Here is a 7,015-nt window from a genome sequence, read left to right as displayed (position 1 = left end):
TCTCAGACAATAAACATACCTTTCACACATTTACACCACCATGGTGGTCTTTGCTATTGTTTTATATTTAGAATGATTTTTAGAACTATATCATTATTGTTACAGTTATTGTTCTTGGTGTGAACAGGCCTTAAAAGTTAGGGGGGTGCAGAGCGTCAGGCATATGGGCCCACCAGAATGGGGAGCCACAAATCACCATTTTGGAACTATATTGTTTATTTTTGTATATCGTAAACAAAAACAAGTTTTAACTTTTAATAGAGCAGTAAAATTAAAATCTGTTCATTATAGAATGACATAAGTCAACTTTAAGTCACTTTAAAATACAGCATTAATGACGCAAAGAAGAACATAATGGATGGGAAGAGGCCCTTGTCAGGTGCCCCAAAGGTGAAAAAATAGTTATTAACAGGTGAAATTCTGTCTTGTTTCTGTTTATGGTGCCCCTGACTGGGGCATAAGCAGATTGTTTAAAAACAAATTCATACGAATTATCCACCAATTCGGCAAAATGTAAAGTAGTTACGAATTGTCACCTTGTGCTCTGCCTGGCTATGTGTAGCACCTGCTGCTCTGCAAATCCGATGATCCCAATGTTAACAAGCTAAGGGTTTGTGCAGAACATTTCAGTATGGAATCACATTTATATATTTGGCACAACAAACAGGAAGGAAAAATAATAATTCAATAATAATAATTTGTATTAAAGGGAACATTTAATTTAACAAATACATACAAACTACTACTCCTTTTACTATTAATAATAATAATAATAATAAATGTTATGACCCCTTTATTAGAAATACAACCATAAAAGCAAAATGTGTTAATGTGTTAGCAATATTCTTTAATATTTTAAATATTCCTCTTATGAGTGAAAATACACACAATAACATGCTGTTATTGAACTGAGGCGCTACAATAATTATTTTAGATGGTATTAATATATAAGATCATTTAAGAAGACAATGCACTTGCTATTCCTCTTTGTATGCATTTTTGACTTAGAGTTTATGTCATAGAGTCTTATTATATTTCACTTACTTTTTTTCCCCTGGCTGCCAATAAAGTTCCCTCTCCTCCTGCTCAGAAATGGTTTGTTATTGGCCTGTTGCGTTTTTGAGCATGGTGTCTATTGATCCGGTCCTTTGATTGAATTAAGGGTCCTGTGTGGAAAAAAATTCATCTCTATGGCTCATACTTGACAGCTGACATTTCTACCCAAAGCGCTGGTCACTAGAAGAACTGCAGGATTCTGGACGTGTGAGATGATCTTAAATTACAGCAGGAGTGTGATGTGAGTAAAGATGAGGTTTTGTTTAGATTTCAAAGTGTGAAGTGACTTATCCAAAAGAAAGATCTGTGTGGGTACCATTGGCTACTTCACTATTTGATCAGAAAAAAATCATCTTTCAGACTATGAGGGTAAACAGCAAGAGAATGTGAGGAGCAATGAAAGATAGTTGTCAACAGAGAGAGCAACTGAAAGGCAAGAAAGGAAGACAGTGATGATCCTGTGTGCTCACTGCTAATATATGACCTGATTATGTTTTCATTGCCATTGATGGGTTCAGTAAAGGAAGTGTGATTGAAAAGAGAGAGGTGGGTGACATTTATTGGTAAGGGACTGAAACCATGTACACCGGTCAGTTTCACCCAGTGATCTAATGATCTTTTCCAGGAATTCAGTGGACACATGAATTCACACGTTCATATACTCATAACTGAATGTTTGAAAACCCTGTTTTAACAAATGTTGCATGTGTGCTTAAAGGTGAAATGAGTTTTGAAAAAATACGTTCTGTGTGTCTATTTACACCAAGTGCAAATAGCTTCCTTGTTGGCAAATGCTATTTACACTAGCTCCACCCACCAATGTCTGTCAGTTTTAAAAAAGACGCACAGAATTCACTGTCTTCAGTGGTTCAGCAGTAGTGAGTAAGGCTCACAGACCTGTGCCCGGTTGCATAAAGCACCTCAAGTGTAGTTTTCCCTTAAGATCGCCCTTATGTTTCCCTTAAACTTAAGGGTGTTGCAGAAAATAACCGTTAAGTGTTACTTAAGGGTTTCTTTAGGCGAAACGTCATAAACCCTTAAGAATTTCCCTTAAGTATATATTTTTCACTTAAGTAATGCGTAAGTGTTGCATAAAGCCCCTTAACCTTCATTTCCCTAAGTATATCGTAAGGTTCGTAAAACTTCACCTTAAGTGTTACACAGAGTGAGCAGGTTCAATCCAAGTCGTATAACGTGCCACGATCGGCCGCTTAATGATAGACAAATTGTACTTTAGCGGTTTATTCACATAAACATTGATGAAATATAACATATCTTATAACATATCTTATATGGTCAACGGAAGCGCAAACGTGCGTGCATCACACGCAAAAACAAACCTCATTGGTTCTTGCGCGCACATTTGAGCTTCCGACACAGCCGTAATCATATGGATGTCTTTCAATAAATGGACATAAATGATGAGAGAATATTAAAAATATCTTTATTTGTTATCCAAAGATGAATGAAAGTCTTATGGGTTTGGAACGACATGAGGGTGTCAGGGTGAGTGAATGACGGCAGAAATCTCAATTTTGAGTAAACAATCAATTTGAGTTTCTCGTCTCTTTCATATTTGGTTTTCTTTTTTGTTTTCCTTATCCATATTATGTTGTTTTCTGTGAAAACTTACCACGATACGTATTAACAAATAACGTGTCCATGGCAACAGTAGAATTTTTTAACGGCAAAACCTGGGATGCTGTCGTTAAACACTTAACGGTTTCCCTTACCTAAGAGAACAGTTTAAGAGATTATATGCAACACCCTTAAGTCATTCCCTTAGTTAAGGGGAAATCACGCCTTAAGTGGCATACTTAAGGGGAAAAACTTAAGGTGCTTTATGCAACCGGGCACTGGCTTTTAACGCGATCAACGTAGGTTTGAATCTGCCTTTTGCTGAGCTCACGATTATTTTCAATGTATGTTCTAAAAGTGGAAATAAACTGTGAACAAATGTTTAATAATATTTAAAGTGTTTATTAGGTGGCATTAGGCGAAGGTGTAGGGAGGGTTTTTACTCTCCCAATAAGGCAGCATCCATTTAATTATTTTAATAAATATAATCATTTACACTCTATGATATTATTGCATCGTGTTAACAAAAATACTGAGGTGCAAATAATATATGCCAATATAAAGTATAGGTAGCATCTAATTACTATTTGCTCTTATTGCAAAGAACTGATACTTTTACATGGTTTACATATAATCTATCGTTGTTTTCACCTTGTGTAAATAGCATATTGCTAAGAAAATGCTGCTATTGACACTTAGTGTAAATAGCCTCTAATTACTATTTACACTTAATGCAAATAGACGCTGCCTTCTTTTAAACCAGCCTGATAGAATAATGGAGAAAATGTGGGGGCGGGGCTATCGGTTTGTCTGTCTGTTCAGCCAATGAAAGACAGGGTAAGTGTTCATGGAACCTTTTTGAAAACAATCATTATTTTTGCAATTCAGCTTTAAAAAAAAACGTGTATGCTTATATCTGTTCACGTTCTATCCAGAAAGCAAAAGCAGATCTGATAAGGTTAAATATTTAAAGGGTTAGTTCACCCAAAAATGAAAATTCTGTCATTAATTACTCACTTCATTCACCTTCGGAACACAAATTAAGATATTTTTGATAAAGAAATATTTGAGAAGTATATGACTCGTCCATAGACAGCAATATAACCACCACTTTCAAGGCCCAGAAAGGTACTTAAGACAGAGTTAAAATCGCTATAAGTCGACGTGACTGCAGTGGTTCAACCTTAATTTTATGAGGTGACGAAAATAACTTTAGGCTACGTCCACACGAAGCCGGAGCTTACCCTAAACCGATCTTTTTTTTCCTTGTCACAAAAAATATCTGCGTCCAGATGAAACCACTGAAACGACTCAAAATGATGTAGTATACATGCCAGACCATTATGTGGCGCTGTAATTCTGCCACAGAGATACACTTAAAAAGTGAATAAGACTCGGAGTATGCGCATAAACCTTTCGTGCTGAATACAAACTATAGTAAAGCTTAGAAATAACACTATTTTGGCTCAGTAGCTTCTGCAGCACGAACGCAAGCATCTAGAGTCTGCTATTGCTGTTTTTGTTGCTGTTTTGTGATGTTAGCGCCGTCTGACTAGGGTCGACACGTGGGATGATGACATCATCGTTTCAGAAAATATACGGATTGCCCCGTCCACACGAAAATGCAAAGACAGCGTTTTCAAATTTATCCACACTGGGACCCGGTTTCAAAAAATAGCGGTTTCACCTTTCGAAAACGCTGGATCTATGTGGACGAAACTCCTATCCAATAAAAAATTTGTGCGTATTCACAGAAACGCGTCTCCTTGTGGACGGGGCCTTATTCAACGATCTCTTTTTTTCCCTGTCATTATCCTTACGCAGGTGATGCAGTAAGCACAGTAAAGGCTTCTATGTTTACGTCCAAATGTCGGCTCAGTATTGGCCAAAGCTGCATACCTGAGCAGCTCGACGCATGTGTGTGATGCTAACACAGGTGCCGGCCAATAATGAGTTGGCCTTCTGACGTAGAACCTGGAAGCACTGGACGTAAACAATGTATGGGAATGACACAGAAGAGAAGATATTGTTGAATAAAGTCGTTATTTTTGTTTTGGTCTACAAAAAGTATTCCCGTCACTTCATAAAATTAAGGTTGAGCCACTGTAGACATGTTGATTTAATGATGTCTTTAGTACCTTTCTGGACCTTGAAAGTGTTGATTATATTGTTGTCTATGGATGAGTCAGATACCTCTTGGATTTCATCAAAAATATCTTAATTTGTGTTCTGAAGATGAATGAAGGTCCTACTGGTGTGAAACAACAACACGAGGGTGAGTAATTAACGACAGAATTTTCATTTTTTGGTGAACTAACCCTTTAAATACACTTCTGTTCAAAAGTTTGGGGTCGGTAAGATTTTTGGAGGTGTTCTCTTGGGCTGCATTTATTTGATCAAAAATACAATAAAACAGTTGTAAAATATTATTACAATTTAAAATAACTCTTTTTTATTCCTGTCACGGCAAAGCAGAATTTTCTGCAGCCATTACTCCAGACTTCAGTGTCACATGATCCTAAAAAAATCTAAAAGGCTGATTTGGAGCTCAAAAAATACTAATTATTATCCATGTTGAAAACTGCTACTAATGTTTTGTTTAGGAAACCAAGAATCTTTGATGAACAAAAAGTTCAAAAGAACAGCATTTATCTGGAATCTTTTGCAAATTTATAAATGTCCTTACTGTCAATTAAATGCATCAACTTTTATACATATATATATATATATATATATATATATATACATATCAAGTGATACAAAACCATAAGTGAACTACAATCCTCTTAAAAAACTGATTCTTTTAGAACAAGACACTTGTAAGAAGTGATGAGTGTAAGAGCAAAGTCAGAAGGGATGGAGTGATGCATAGGACACAAGTGATGCATGTTTATTTAGCCTTTGATCTTTGTGCTGTTAGGAGCCCAGCGCTGTGAGAGAAAGAGAGCAAAAGGACTCATATCTCCACCTACTGAAGATTACGCATTAACCATCCGCACTAGAAAGGGTCTCAAATGGATTCTCTCGCATTCATGTTTGTCATGGCAACCAAATAAAGTGCACAAGACAAAAAGATTGGAGACTCTTAATGGAAAAACAAACTAACAAATAAATAAATAAATGAAAAAGTATAGAGCTTGAGAGGAACAAATTAATAGATCACTTTTAGTACTCATGGGACTATTTTGGGGGGGAAAGTATATGACAAGAAAGCAGAATAGTTACCATTATAAACAACACAGATAGTCCAAATGTCTTTGACTGCTTCCCTGCATCCTTCCTGACTGCTGCCTTATCAAAGAGCTCCTTTCAGAGCAATGCTGATGTACAGAGAATGGCCAGAGAGGGAGACTCAGACACAGTTTGGCTTTTGTCAGAGTTGATTTGAAGTCACAACTCACATTGATTGCTTATGCTAAATGTTGTGCTTAATAGACAAACGTTTATAGGCTGATAAACAGAAGAGAAGGTGAGATGCACAGGACAGAGCACAAATTAAACACATCAGTTAAGGTCAGTATATGAATCAGACATGAATAGGGTCTGTGAATAGTGTAATGGAGAATTCAAGTTTAAAAAAAAAAAAAAAAAAAAAAATCTCACTTAATCACATTCCTAAAGGGAAATAAAATGCTTTCATTTTATGAATAAAAACATATTGCATTCAATCACAAATTCGCTATAGAAATTGGTAGGTATTATTACCTTAACTTTGACAGGGTCCTATTTACCAAAGATAATTGCAAGCATCAAGAGGGATGTGGCCATTGATGGGGTGTCTATATCTGAAACAGTTTGAGCACTTTCATATGTGTGTTTTCTTGAATGTTTGTGTAAGGGCAATCCAAATGACAGCAAGAAGGACTGAATAAGAAAGACTTCCTTGACCCAAGCAGAATATATGGCTGCCGCCAATAAGCACAAACACTTTTTAGCCTGTCAAAGCAGGACAATTTTGCTCGAGCTGAAAGATTTTTACAGATTGAAAGACACTTTTTGGAGGGCATGCTCTTTTAAAATAGAAAGCTAAATGTAAGACATTAGCACCTGCACTGCCTCTATTCTCTCTCTGCGCAGATGGATGGATGGATGGATGGATGGATGGATGGATGGATGGATGGATGGATGGATAGATGGATAGATAGATAGATGGATAGATGATGAAAGTGATGGGGAAGACCAGTGTGGGTAATGCATCCACTCCAACTATTCATTCTCTTCTGCTCAATCCTCAGACACTTGCACAGAGCAAAACAAAGTGTGGTTATGAACAACAGTTTCTTGAAGTCCCTATAGAGAGTATATACAGTTAAAAATTGATTCTGATTGGTTGAGCCATTGTAAAATTCCTGAAAACATACAGCTGACTGCATTACATAAG

This window comes from Chanodichthys erythropterus, chromosome 3 (genome assembly GCF_024489055.1).
Source record: "Chanodichthys erythropterus isolate Z2021 chromosome 3, ASM2448905v1, whole genome shotgun sequence".
NCBI classification, from domain to species: Eukaryota; Metazoa; Chordata; class Actinopteri; order Cypriniformes; family Xenocyprididae; genus Chanodichthys; species Chanodichthys erythropterus.
This window is presented reverse-complemented; position numbering follows the sequence as displayed.